Source organism: Grammomys surdaster, unplaced genomic scaffold (assembly GCF_004785775.1).
Source record: "Grammomys surdaster isolate TR1022 unplaced genomic scaffold, NIH_TR_1.0 126158, whole genome shotgun sequence".
In the NCBI taxonomy this organism is placed as follows: domain Eukaryota; kingdom Metazoa; phylum Chordata; class Mammalia; order Rodentia; family Muridae; genus Grammomys; species Grammomys surdaster.
This window is the reverse complement of record NW_021620966.1, coordinates 9825057-9840386: the sequence shown is the minus strand read 5'-3', so window position 1 is coordinate 9840386 and position 15330 is coordinate 9825057. Positions and strand designations below refer to the sequence as shown.

General features: G+C 40.7%; 1 protein-coding gene across 1 annotated transcript in view; it reads left to right on the top strand.

The window, feature by feature from the left end:
* The window catches only part of Palmd (palmdelphin), a 48677-nt gene that overhangs the window by 23634 nt on the left and 9713 nt on the right, over window positions 1–15330 (top strand). The window lies entirely within an intron of this gene.

Genomic DNA, 15330 nt, shown 5'->3' with positions numbered 1-15330 from the left:
CTTTTATTTTTTTTTTTTTTTTTTTTTTTTTTTTTGGTTTTTCAAGACAGGGTTTCTCTGTGTAGCCCTGGCTGTCCTGGAACTCACTCTGTAGACCAGGCTAGCCTCGAACTCTCGAACTCAGAAATCCGCCTGCCTCTGCCTCCCAAGTGCTGGGATTAAAGGCGTGCGCCACCACCGCCCGGCGTCAAACGGCCTTTTCAAGGAACTATCCTAAGGAGATGCATTAGCAAGAAATTCGGAAAGAATCCTCATCTCTTGGCCTTTAGAGGCATGTTTATCTGGGGTTTTCTTTTTTAATATGCAAGAACAGACTGTTCTGAAGCAAAATATGAATGTGAATAATCCGTGTGCCTTGTCTGCCCTGCAGCAGCCCCACAAATGCTGTTATAAAATCCTGTTGCCAAGCACCTTTACCTGCCCCTGAAGAGTTTTTTTTCTCACATCTTTCTAAAGCTGCTAAATAATCAGGTGCATGTTTTTCAATTCAATCTTCCACCCAAGTAACTGTCATAGTGCTTAAGAAACCTTTTTGACCAATGAAATCAGGAGGCTCCTGCTATCCCTCCACAACCAACTGAAGCCATCAAACTAAGCCTAATGCCTCTTTCCCTGAGCAGAGAAAGAATCCAAGTGCTGTCTGTGATTTCTCACTTAGGTGCCTGCTTAGGAGTGACATTCGCTGCTCTGCCAGGCCCCTCAGCAAAAGGATAAGAGTTAAATGGGGACATCAAAATAGAAATGATGCCATTGCCTCAGAGTTCACAGCAGGGCCAGACCCTGTCTGTGGGGTGTTCATTACTTCTGTGTTCACAGTTTTGATGACAGCTTGCCTCCGGTTTCTAAATCTCCTCTACCACTCACAGAATGTGAGCTTAGATAGTTTCCTTCCAACTCTCTCAGCCTCAGTTTCCTTGCTTGTAAGGTGGAGCAATTAGAGCCACTACAGAACTCTTGAGAATACAGTGATTTCCCTTATACATAGTAGGGAGCGAGCTAATGCTGTTTCTGTGCAAGTGTTCTAGTTTAATTCCATAACCAAAAGCAACTTGAGGTAGAAAAGGATTTATTTGGCTTAGAAGTTAGTCTATTATTCGGGGAAGCCAGGGCAGAAAACTAGCGGCAGGAACCGACACAGAGTCTATGGAGGACTGTGGCTTACTAGCCTGTTGGTCCTAACTTGCTCAGCTGCCTTTCTTACACAGCCCAAGTATACTTTTCATCAATAACCAGTGAATAAAATTTTCCATAAATCCGTCTGATAGAGGAAATTCCTCGACTGAGGGTCTCCCTTCCCAAGTGTGTCAAGTTGACAACCAAGAATAGCCATCTGTCACAGTAGTCTGATGACCTGATTTAAGATTCCCAGAATCCATGTAATAAGCTAGGAATGGCAGCCCATACCTGTAACCCTGACACTGATGAATGGGGAGGGAGCCCTTGCTGGCCATCGAGTCTAACAAATCAGCAACTCCAGTTTCAGAGACCATGTTTCAAAAAATAAAGGAACATCTAGGTAAGATATCTCAGTATCAACCTCTGGCATTCATAAATACCCATGTACACACACACAGAGAGAGAGAGACAGAGAGAAAGAGAGAGAGAGAGAGAGAGAGAGAGAGAGAGAGAGAGAGAGAGAAAGAGAGAAAATACCAATTTAAAAAGAAAACAAGGCCTACGTAAGGCTGAGCACAGTGCTGCACACCTATAATCCCAGCACTTGGCAGAGGAGTACAGTTTAAAGCCAGTCTCAGTTTTGGAGGCCACTCTGGGCAACATAAGGCCCTAGCTCAAAAAAACTTTTTTTTAATTAAGAAAATTTCATGAAAATGAGAAATATTGCCTAGCACCTTATCCAGGGAGGCTTATTACCACATTCTCTCACTTCTTTGAATACAAAAACAATAAAAAATAAATAAATATTGTACAAGGAAGTACTGCCAAGCTGGGATTCTTTCCGTTTGGAAGTAACTGATGAATATTCCCTATAGCTCAAAGGCTAAAGTGCTAATAGAACTTAGTTTCTCTAGGACACTTAATATGCACCAAGCACTATACTAAACATCTATGTATGTCATTAGATCTCACAACCACCTGTGAGGTCATTAACAAGTAGAAAAATTAGCATGGATAAGGGCCGACCCATCCCCACCGCATGCCTAAAAAGTTAACAGCTTCGGTTTTAATCTGAATTCAAATTTCTAATCATAAAGCAGAACTGTGCCTGCAGAAATATTTTGTTAAAGTTAAGTCCTGGAAACTTCGACTTAGCATTTTTTTTATCTCCATTTCAAGTTGTGGTTTCACCTTTAAAGGCATCCCATTACTCAGACACTCACCTGAGCATTTGACATATCTGAAGGGGCTCAAGGATTCCCTAACTCACACACAACCTTGAAGTGGAGCCATGCCTTTTACTCATCCTTGTGTTCTTTCTTCCAAAGGGGGAAGAAAAAAAAAGCAACAGTGCACAAACTAAGTGGGTTTCCATGGTATCTGCCCCTGATTCACAATCCTAGCCCAGGAACAAATTACTGAGAAAGTATTTTGCCTGGTTCCCTGACTAATACCTGGGGAGGCAATGTTCCCAGAAGAAGGCTGCTTACCACGTCCTCTAACCTACTTAGCTCAGAGTTTCAGTTTGCCTCTTAAAGGATCCCTGCTCATCATGTGACCTCTGAACAGTTTACATCGTGTTTGTTGATATGGATGCTCTGATCTCTTGGTCCAGATGGCCATGCACAGAGACATATGGGCTGGTATAAACACCCTACTCTGACACTTCATTGTTGTCCTGCACCCCACACGTAACAGGAATCCAAGACTACACACACACACACACACACACACACACACACTCGAAAAGTCTACAAGGGAGCTGTATTCCCAGCAAGTTTTCATTACCTTCCTGGGTCCTTTCCTGCACCTGCCCTATAGTTCTCCCTGACAGAAATTGCCTTTAATCAAGCTCCTCTCCAGATACTCTTTACTTCTTGAATGGTGTCCAAAGACCTCTGACTTTAATTGGCACACGCGGAGTGCCTGACAGAAATGTCATAAGCATAAAATGTAAAAGGTTAACTGCCAAGGAGAGTGATGCAAACATACCACACTCCCACTGAGGAGAAGCTAAGCTACTTATGATTAAATATTCTCAGAGCTTTTTTTTTCACATTCCCAAGGACTCTTCTGACCTTTTGCCTTCTGTTAATAAGCTTTCGTTGGTGCCCAAATAGTTAGAAGCTGCTCTCAGCGTAGACTGGAGTTTGGGCAAAGGTACATGTGAGGTCTTGTATTTCTGTGTAACTCTACATCATAAGAAAATCCACGAAGTGGGCTGTGAGAACAGCTGAAGCCACGTCCCACAGGACTCAAAACAGCCCTTCACAAAGGGAGACAGAATTTGAGACAATGCATTCTGCTCAATATCATCCAACAAGATACCACTTGGTTAGCTCAGAAGAGGGGAGGCAAGATTCAATGACAAAAGGAAACCCAAACTATTGATGTCAAAATAAAAAGTTCAGTCCTTCTCTGATGCTTCATGATTTTATTTACCTAGCACAGGGTGCATGTACCTTCATGAAACTAGTGCCTCATTGAATAAGCAAGAGATTTGTATGTCAATAGCCCAGTCTGAATGTTTCTGCCTTCCTATTTTGACCCAAATAAGTATATCTAATACCATGTAGCAGGAACATAGTCAAGCTGTTCTCTGTGATAATCTAAGAGTGAAGAAAAAGAAAAAGAGGGGGAGAAACCCACCACTTGTCTCTTTAATTAAAGTTCTGTTGCCTAGGAACACTTAAGAAGTTATTCTGAGGCAGTTACATGAGTCAAGATCATTCCAAACATGTTTTTCACTCTTCACATTCGACTAATTGCTTTACCAGATTTGTAATAGCTCATCTGCTGTTGTTTTTAATGTCCCAGATAAACTGATTAATTTTAATTCAGAATCCTTAACCAAACAATCTCAGTAAAACCCAAACCTCAAAGAAAGAAAGAAGGAAGGAAGGAAGGAAGGAAGGAAGGAAGGAAGGAAGGAAGGAAGGAAGGAAGGAAGAAAGAGAAAGAAAGGCTGCTCATTCCATCAAATGCACATAAACACCCCCACCACAAACAAACACACACACACATGCATTCCTCTACGTACTAAGGATGGCTCTGAATACATAGGTTAATAGACTAATAAGTGTGGTAGCTGGAAGATGGATTGATAGATAAATGAATGGATAGACTTAAAAAATAGAATAGTGAATACCTTCAATAATAATGAACTGGGAAAAAAAACCTCAAATTTTTTTTTCAAAACCAAAAATCATAAGCACAAAATTATCTTTGGGTCAAGGGAAAATCATATGGTAGCAGTGTCCAGGGTTCTGAGTTGTCACAATCGCTTTGCTTTCTTTCACTCTATTCATGCTCCTTTATTCTCTCAGTCCATCCCCATACCTTCTCTCTTATCCATGCCTAGCAATCTCATCTCCTGTCGTCAGAAACAGAGACTGAATGATAACTGACCCAAAATAAATACCTGCCACCAGGGTATGTTGACGTAGATTAGAACAACCTCCAAGGGTCCTTCCAAGATACCATTTCAACCCAATGATGCCAGTATCCAAAGCACTAATCTGAGCCATCCTCCAAAGGCAGTCCCAGACTAGTTTTACACATAAGGAAGGAAAGAACAGAACATTATAAATGTGGTAACACCCAGACCTTGAGAAGGCTGACTGTAGAGCCACATGTTCTTGAGTCATTTCACTGAATTTGACTTCCATTCTTCTGAGCCATAAAACTTCTAGAAAATGCATACATTTCCATTTGCCTGTCTTTAGATTCTTTAACTTTTCAAAGTATTTTTGCATTTATTTTCCCATACCAAATGGCATTCCATGCCTTAAAACACAAATTTAAGATCCTTTGCAAGTATGTGTAGATCTTTGTCTTGGATGAGGTAAGAAAACACAGCAAATAGCAGGAGGTGAATTGTCTTCAAGGACCTATCCTCTAAGTCTTGGTGATAGAAAATAAAATCTTTAAAAGCAGAGACATTACATTAGAGGAAGGATCTGTGCTGCCATGGGGATTCGGAGTGTCTATTTTTAAGGAATATTTAGCACCTTGAAGACAGACCATACCCAACACTTGTATGAACCACACCCACCCCTTTCAAGGAATCCTTTGTCTACCATCAGCCAAATATTTTTGAGTTCACTTGGACCACCCACAGTGAACTGGCCCCCAGTTAGTTATCAGTTAGTTATTGGATTAGAACTTATGTTTGCTGGTCTTCAAATAATAAATCCTCTTCTTGAAATTCTAAAAGTAACTTTTATTCTCCAGATGTAATTGTCGTTTTGGAGGCTTAGTGCTGAATAAGCTCACCCTTACTAGTTCTTTCTGAACTCTGGCTGGGTGATTCAACTCAGCTGTTCTGGCTCAAACTCCTCACCAAGCTGACTGATGCAAACTAGCTCTTCTCAGTTTCTCACTGAATTGTTCTGCTTGACTCAAACTAATTCTGGCAATTTGTTCTAATCTTCTGGATCCTTCTTATTCTCTGGCTTTAACTGCCTCTGCTGACCTGCACTACATGAATTGCACAAACTGAATGGAACAAACACAACTGAACTCAACTTTTTTGCACAAACTGCACCAACTGAATCAATTCCCACCTGACTCTCTACACTGCTCTTAAATTGCCTCTCTTTCCTGTCTGTTCGCATGAGAGTTGAGTGTATCCTATCTCTGACTCATTCTGTCAAATCTTTCTCTGATATGTTACTTTGCTCCTCAATTAGACATCACTTTCAAACATACTGCTTCCTTCTACAAATAAACTTTATCTTCATTGTTTGGGATTAAAGGTGTGTACTGAGGTGTGTCTATAGTCCAGCCAGGGAGATTAAAGGTGTGTCATGCCAACTAGATCAAACAGACCTGGAAGGTCTTTGGATGCGATCCATTGTCAGAGCAGCCATGTTGCTGGATTAAAAGCTGTCTACATAAAATCAAGAAATAACAATTAAAACTAAGAGACAAAGTAAAACAGAAGTACATGGAAAATATAGAAGCTACTCTGTGACACCATTAGTATCAAATGTTAAGGGTTACAAGGCTCAAAGCCAGCGGCCATTTCTGAATGAAGAAAGTTAACAGTTATGTAGATCCCTGAATATCCCTTCCCACGTCATTGAATAGTTTCAAATGGCTTGTTTGCTAGAAACGCTTTTCTCCCCTACCCTACCCCAGCCCTCCTCTTCTTCCTCTTCCTCCTCTTCCTCCTCCTCCTCCTCTTCCTCCTCCTCCTCCTCCTCCTCCTCCTCTTTAGGTATGTAGCTGTTGCTGGAATATACTATGTGCTAAGATCAAAAGCCATCATGCCTTACCCTCTCCTAAATTTTAACAACCATGGGGGAGGGGGAAAGGGGTTAAATAAATCATGGCTGGGTGAGCTTGAGTTTATGGTAATTTATGGTATGCTAGCTGCAACAGCACTTGAAAGTCATTTGGGAAACTCTAAACACCTAAAGAGAGATCAAATCGAATTATTGTTGCAATTATTTTGCTCTTGTTAAGTGATTGGCAAGTGCTACTGGATTATCCACATGCCCTAATTAAAATCTACGCAGTCCACTTCTATCCTGTCAGATCATTTGAGGGGCCTAACCAATTCCCTTTTGTCACATCAGCCTCCAGTGTGTGTTCATTGGCACTAATTTGAAAATGACTTCTTTAATAATTTGCACATGGTATGGATGATTCTTTGAAACCCAGTTTTGTTTATTATATTCTTTGATGAGTGATACTCTTAAAATACAAAACCTTGCTCTGATTGGCAGACTTCTCTATGAACTCACTCTACTCTAATGTCATCTGTCTGAACAGCAGTGGCAAACCATGGTAGTCTCATCAGCCCATCCAACAGTTGTGACTATTTACAGATTTTTATTAGAAGACCAGGCTCACCCTTGCACAAGCTGTCTGCATATGATTATAAACTATTTACCTCTCTTAAACATCTGCTGTTTCCAGTCCTCAGCAGAGACTGACATTTGTTTCCATACCATTGTGCTGCCTCACATGTTCTACTCATCTGAAAGCTGCATTGTGTTCCTTCCCCTATTCTTAAATGCCCAGGGTTAGAGACAACAGATCTAGCTCCAGACAAAACACATGTTCGCTATTATGAGTGCCCTTTTGTTCTCTGACCCATTGCATGTGACTGTTACATTGGTAAGTAGGTCTTCAGCAATGTGTGGCTTTACCTACATGTCTGTGCAATGCCCATCATCTTTTTTATATGCCTTTATGTCAGGTGAGCAAAACAAATAAATATATTCCTAGTAAAAATGCTAAATATTTGGTGAAAATTATTAGTACTTAAATCTTAATGATAAAATATTTTTTAATCTCCCGTTTGATTTGCTTACATTCCCTCAATTATATTTTTGTTTGCTTCTTTGTGAGATAAGAGGAAGCCCAGGCTGGCCTTAAAGTCATAATAATATTACTGCTTTTCATCCTGGGTGTTAGGATTATCAGCAACAGCCAGTGGAACTTGATCATAGTCTCAATTTTATTGGGAAAATCTAGTTTGGAACAACATGTCTTTAACCTTTGACCCATTACTAGTAACCAGTGTCCCCAGTGGAGATCATCTGACTAAGGTTATCAGTTCTGTATAAACAGTAACATCCACTGAGTTTCCAGAGGAATTCACTCACAAGTACTGATTTAAAAATAAACAAATTAGCTGGTAGTGGAGCACAGCTTGAACCCAGCACTCCGGAGGCAAAGGCAGATGTATATTTATGAGTTCAAGTCCAGTCTGTTCTACAGAGCAAGTTCCACAGAGAAAAATCTTAAATGGTAAATATTCGAAAAGGGAGGACAGCAGTGCTCTGAGAGGCTAGAACTCAGAGCTCCTTCCCACTTGATCCTTTGTATATGCTTGGCAATATACTCAAAACCACTCAAAATTCACCACAGAATTCCAGATTAGGTGGGAGAGATAAATAGAATGCAAGCTGCTCTATTTTAAGAATGTGATCTGAAAGCTATGGACACGTGCTAACATCCTACTGGGCAAAAGAATTAGTCATGCACTCCATCTAAATACACAAAAGAATGGACATCTAGTCTACCTTCAGATAGCCATCGAGGCATATGAAACTCATGGAAATGTATTACTAAAAAGAATAGAGGGATGGATCTGTGAGTAAGCCTAATAAGGTTATCATAATTCATACCAGGCATGGTGGTGCACATCTATAATCCTAGTATTGGATAATGAAAACAAGAGGATTATTGAAAATTCAAGGCCAGCTTGGTCTATGTACAAGTTGACATCAGGCAGTTGCCACATAGCAAGATCCTGACTTAAAAAAAGGAAAAGAAAAACTTCAATTAGGATATTCTTTCTGATCACTTCTCAGCCTTTTGGCTAAGATCAAGCGTAGGATATTCTTTTTGCCAGATTTTACTAAAAGACTCTATCACAAATACTCTGGGAAAGCTGATGATACTGGAGAACTGTTACATTTTTTCTGCCTACAACGGTATGTTTTGGGGACAGGGCTTAAGATGGAGGAGCTCCTTAATAAAAACTACTCTTTTCTCATCCTCAGTCTGCTGAGAAGGGGTGAGCCATTCGTAAAATCTCACTGAATGAGATAGTGTCATAGCTGAGGCTATCACATTCTTCACTTTGTTATCATGAACAATAACACATCCCTTTTTTACTTCCAATCAAAATGAATGTTATATCAAAGTTTGCAGAAATCAATGTTCAATTTTAAGACTTATTTCCACAGTGGCTAACTGCATAAGAGCAGGCGGAGATTCACTTTCAAATTCTATCCAGCTTCATAGTGCCTATGAGTCTCAGGATCAGTTACCTATTTGGGCACCCTGTTTGCCCATATATACAACAGAACTAGACAGCTCTTCATAGGTGGCTATAAGAGCTAATTAGGCCATAGATAGTACTGGGTCAATATGGAACACTTGTTGAATGTTTGTCTAATCACTAACATGTCCAGTACTGAAAAGTTTTGGCTAAAAACTTTTGAGTTGGATTGGTGGTTATTTTTTCCTCATGAGTTCCAGTCTGTTTGAGAACTCCATCTAACTAATGGTGAACTCCATCAAACTGTTAGTTCTTGTTAGTGCCCAAAAAAACAGAAAGAGATAAATGGACCCTTATCTGTGGAAAAAATTGTCTTCTGAAATAACCTCTTCTTGACATATCCAGAATGTCAGTGCAGTCTTTTTTCTCTAAGACAAAAAAAAAATTAAGTTTTCTTGTTGGAATTGGATTGAGGATATTATCTCCCAATCATTAAGGGAGGTTATTACCACAGAACATGATATGAAAGCCACCTGTCTTGACATAGGGAACTCATAGAAATAACTCTCTTTTCCCCATGAGCAAATAGGCAAGGAGGAGAAAGATTCCAATAATGGATAGCATTGAGAATGCTTTCTCGTGTACTCTACTTATCTAAATTGGCACATGATGACTGACCACCATCTCTCAGAAGAGAGATACTGACTGACTCATCCATTAGGCCCTGCCTCACAGCCCAGAGGCACCAGGAAGGAGATTTTTTTTCCCCTCTGTTGCCTCCCTCTCACCTAACTGAATCAGCAATTCAAGGATCTCAGTTCCCGTTCTGAAAGGTTATACTTTCTAAAGACTAGAGAGCAGCACTTTAAGGAAATTCTAAGCCATCCACTGAAATGCAGTCGGGTGAAGGTTGCAGTTAGCCGCAGCAGCATCTCTGTGTGATTTTCTTCTTTAAAAAAATTAACTCTTATGTGTATTATGCATACACATCAATATGTCTATATACATATGTACAGATATAAGGATATATAGCTTTATATACATGTATGTGCATGGAAATGTATACATATGCACATGTATATAGTATCTCAATAGCTCAGTTATTTTTTTAGATTTACTTTCATTATTTTATGTGTATGTATGTGTTAGTTTGCAGGTATAGATATGTGCCATGTGCATGCCTTGTACTCAAAGAGGTCAAGTAAGGTCACTGGATTTCCTGAAAGCAGAGTTACAGATGGCTGTAAACCACTGTGAGGGGAGCTAACCCTCTGTAAGAGCAACATGTGTTCTTATCCACTGAGCCATCTCTCTCGTCTCTCAACTTCTCATTTAGAATAGCTAATTTCTTCTTTGCCAAATATTTATTTGGAAGAGGTTTGGCCTGAGACCCTAAGGTAAACACTACATTAATTAACCTTTAAAACAGAAATAAATACGTTCTTATATGGCCATTGAATGGGGAGGGTTTGGCAGACAGTTTTTGTTTTTGTTTTGTTTTGGTTTGGTTTTGGTTTTTGGGTTTTGGTTTTGTTTTTCGAGACAGGATTTCTCTGTGTAGTCCTGGCTGTCCTGGAACTCACTCTGTAGACCAGGCTGGCCTCGAACTCAGAAATCCACCTGCCTCTGCCTTCCAAGTGCTAGGATTAAAGGCGTGCGCCACCACTGCCCGGCTGGCAGACAGGTTTTGTGACACTATCAAATGTATGTTGGAATGGAAAAAAAAAGAGAAGAGACAATGATGAAAATTTTAAAACACCAGCCAAGGTGATAAGTGCATCTTTCCTAAGATACATAACATGAAGGTCACACTCCACCAGGCATCATCTTATGAGATAGCTGTTTCTGTGCATTGTGGGATATTTAGCAGCATCCTAAGCTTCTGCTTGGTAGGTTCCAATAGCACTCCAGTACCCAGTCATGACAACCAAAAGGCATCTCCAGACTTCATAATCATCCCAGGAAGCCTTGAGACCCACGCTACCAGGCATGTCAAAAAGAGATTCTTGCCTTCTGGTTGTAACTCTATCATATATCTTCCCAAACACCTAATATGTTGAGAGTAGCAATTAATTAATGTCTACTCTTGAAGGTTTTCAAGGGAAGAAAATATCTCTCACCAAGAGGAAGCAAGCTTAGTTAATACATAATCTATGCAACCATGATTGAGGCAGAAAAGCTGTTCAGACAAGACTTAAGCTAAATAACAAGGGACGTACTTCTCTGTTTATGAGAGTAGAGCTTGTGTTAACGTGTGGCACATGGAATGTGATATTAGTCAAGCTATCTTTGACCTCCAGGTGGAGGTGGCAAGGGATGGAGCAAGAATGGACTATGTTCCCACCCTGCTTGAAGCCATCCCTGCCACATAGAGTCTGAGTCCTTGAGTACTGCTGAATCCTAAGCAAGTGCGACTATGAGAACTTCTAGTTCTTTATTCTTGGTCACTCTCCTTTAGATTCCCACTGCTAAGCAGACATCCAATCTTTTAGGAAACTTTCAGAGAAAAAACAACACATTTATCTCTCCATGGTATCCATAAGTAATAGACATAAGGGAGAAATCAAGATGCAATAAGAAAAATCTGAGTTTTGCACTCAGTGGAAAACTACAAGAGAAGGTCTCCATCAGTATGCTCCTCCTACCAAGATGTTCCTTACTATCCTGGTTGAAACCAAGGAAATGAGACCCGAGAAAGAAGCATTGTTTTTTGTTTAGTTCTCACAAACATCGTGATGTATCATTAGACTGAAGACTCCTGGTAATGTGACTTCTACCCTAAGCCTTGAGAAGCTTCACAAACATTCATTAGCAGATGCTGTGACTGTCAGCAAGCCTCCAGCCTCAGTCTTATCATATTATTCTAAAAACACTCATGTGACTCATACAACATCACCTTATCCTCTGCCATTTCTTCAGAGGGAAACACATGTCATGATTGGCCAAGATGGCACTGGCCAGGCAGACTAAGCACTGAATCAAAGAGAGGCAGACAGGTAGAAATGAGCATTTGCTGTACACCCCATTTCTTCTGGTTCTTAGTCAAGCCCTGATGGATATTCAACATTGACCAGACCTTGGTATTTTTTTAATACATGTTTATTTTCTTGTTAGAGAGTGATAGGGAATCTACATGTACTGTGGTGTGTCTGTGGAGGTCAGAGGACAACCTACAGGAGTCAGTTCTTCCTTCCAGCATATGAGCCATAAAGACTGAACTCTGCTGTCAGGACGTAGCAGCAAGCAGCTCTACTCTCTGTGCCATCCTCAAGCTTGGGATTTTTATCTATCTTGCTTACTTTGTAGGAAATTGAAATGGATGTGGGATTTAGGAAACCCTAAAAATATGGCTATACATACATACTTCCAAATTCATATCTTCAAATCCAGACTCCTCTGGCCTCTGGCTTTTACATCAAGAACCTTTGTATCACACCTGACTGGCTGAGATATAACCCAACCCACCATCCTCCTGCCTTCATCTCCCAAGTTCAGTTACATCTGTGGGTTTCCAGTTACTCGGGTCCTAACAATGGCATCATTCTTCCCCTCCACTTCCCATCTCTCTCCCCACCTGTAATCTATAATCTACTGATAAATTCTGGAAGCTCTCCCTTTTAAATATTCTCAAGCCGGGCAGTGGTGGTGCACACCTTTAATCCCAGCATTTGGGAAACAGAGGCAGGCGGATTTCTGAGTTCAAGGCCAGCCTGGTCTACAGAGGGAGTTCCAGGTCAGCCAGGGCTACGCAGAGAAACCCTGTCTCAAATATATATATATATATATTCTCAAGACCTCATTGTTTCCCACCCTCCTAGCAGCAACCACCTTAGACTAGGTCGTTACCCTTTCTGCTTTCATCTCAAGTTTTTTAGGTACCCTGCTCTGTAGAGAGCACATTTTTTATTCTCTGTGCTCATTCATTGTCACAAACAACATTTGTTTAAAGAGACATCATCTCCAGAACAATGTTGTGTGCCCTTAAAGCTGGCAATCGATTATGCTTTTTTATGGAAATATTTTTCATATAGAAATATGTATGTACTTATACACGTTTGTTATATATATAAAATATATGTAAGTAGGTGTTTATTGCACACACAAACATACACACACATACATATATATGTGTGTGTGTGTGCATATATATATATATATATATATATATACTTATTAATGCAGGAGATGGCAAACTATGGGCCTAGAACCTGTCTAGCGCTCTGGCCTGTATTTTTATGGCCACAAAATAGGAATGTTACACACACATGCACACATGCACACACACAATTGAAGTGTTATATAGCACAAATAAGGGGGAAATAAATGAATGAATAGCATAAACCATATGAAGATTATAAACCTGAAACATTTCACATCAGATCTTTCACAGAACAAGCCTGCAGGCCTGTGTATTAATGCACTGTTTCCTGCTAGAACGTCAACCTCTCTGTTTTTCACTATCATATCAATACCATATAGAATAGTTCCTGGTACAGTGAATATACTAAATGAACATTTTTATGCGGATGCATAAATGAATGAAGACAAAGATTAGTCTCAGTGATTAGTCTCGGATCACACAGGAAGTTGGCAAATGAAGCAAAAATTCAAGCCTACAATTCTTTCTTTCCACAGTAGTGTCCTGAGATTCAGTAGCCTTCGAACCTCCTTCATTTCTACCCAGGTTCCCCTTTATATACCATGCCTAACACACACACTGGGAAGAGAACCCTTAGGTGGGTAGTGAAAGGACACAAGGACGTGTCATAGAAAGCCTTGAGAATCCTCTCAAGAATGGACTCTTGCCTGCCACCTGCCACCTTCGACTTTCGTAATCATTATCTCTTCTAGGGTCACCTAACATCCGAACGAAGAAAGGCGGGTATTGTTATTCTCACTACGCACATTGTGAAACTGAGTTTTGCAGAGGTTAAAGAAATTTACTATAATGTGTAGCAAAAGCTACAGAATCCAGATCTACTGCTTTTAGTAGTATTCCACTCTACCAGAGTAGACCACGCATCTCATAATTCAGCACACATTTTACAATTCTGCTGATGGGAAAATGCTACCAGAGACCTGGAGTATTTTTTTTTAATGGCAGACATCTCCTAAGAAACCGGGGGTACTATAATTCACTTGAAGTTGTATGATGTTCAAGAAAAACTCCTCAGCTATAGATGGCCTACAAATGGCCACAGGCAGCATCAATATCAGACCTGGAGTTAAAGCAATGAATAAATGGCCAAAAAAAAAATCACATCCTGCTATTTTTTTAATGGTGTGACAGTGGCCTAAGATTCTGGAGCAGTCAGGCCCATGGCCATCTTCAAGAAGGAGGCCAAGAGAACTGACAATTATGTTAGCTGACATGAATACCCACAGCTGGTGTCTCTTGGATCAGCTGCTATGTCAAATCAGCGGTCCTCCGAGGCAGCTGACTTTCGAGTTCAGAGAGTCTGTCAAAGATTCCACGTGTTTCATGGCTGGAAGAGCCAGCCTTAGTAACTGCAGCTGCCAGGTTCTGTGGAATGGTGCAGAGCAGAGGGTCCTGGAGCTGATCCGATTGCTGGTATGAGTTCAGAGTATGTGGAACAGTCTATGAGTGTATTTCTTTGCTAGTTCCTTTGCATCTTATCAGGCTATACACATCTACTACCACAACACAGAAAATGAGACCATTATATTAGGATTTTTGTCCATGTGTCCATCTCTTCGGCCTACTCAGAAAAGAATACAGTGCTCAAGGAGCTTAAAACAGTGTCATTTCTGATGTCAAAATGTACAAAGGCCAGGTGTGGTGGCACATTCCTTTAATCTCAGCACTCAAGAGGCTGAGGCCAACAAATCTATGTAAGTCCTAGGCCAGCTTAGTCTTCACAGGGAGTTCCCATACAGCAGTACAGTTGACTGCTACACAGTGATACTATGTCTGGTTGTTTGTTTGTTTGTTTGTTTGTTTGTTTGTTTGTTTTGGGGTAAGGGTTTATGTTTGAGACAGGGTTTCTGTGTAGCCCTAGCTGTCCTGGAATTCACTCTATAGACCAGACTGGCCTCAAACTCACATCCTCCCCTCCCTGATTTTGAAACCATGTTGTTTGTACCTCAGGCTAGCCTGTCTTCCTGCCTCAGCCTCCAGAGCTCTGTAATCAAGTCTGTGCAGCCACATTCAGCCTAAGGAGCCTCTTTATGGAATAAATCTCTCTGGTGTGTGTGGCCATTGCAGCAAAGGAAATGAGACCAAAGCCGAATGCTTCACTAACATGCTAGTTAGCTTTCTCATCTCTATGAAAAATGAGCAACTTAACACAAGAAGGACTTATTAGGACTCACGACTTGAGGAGATACGGTCTTTAATGCCAGGGAGAGCACAAATGCAGAAACACCATGCAGCAGCTGCTGATCACACTGAAGACAGAGATGGGGAGGGAAGGGAGAGGGAGAGGGAGAGGGAGAGGGAGAGGGAGAGGGAG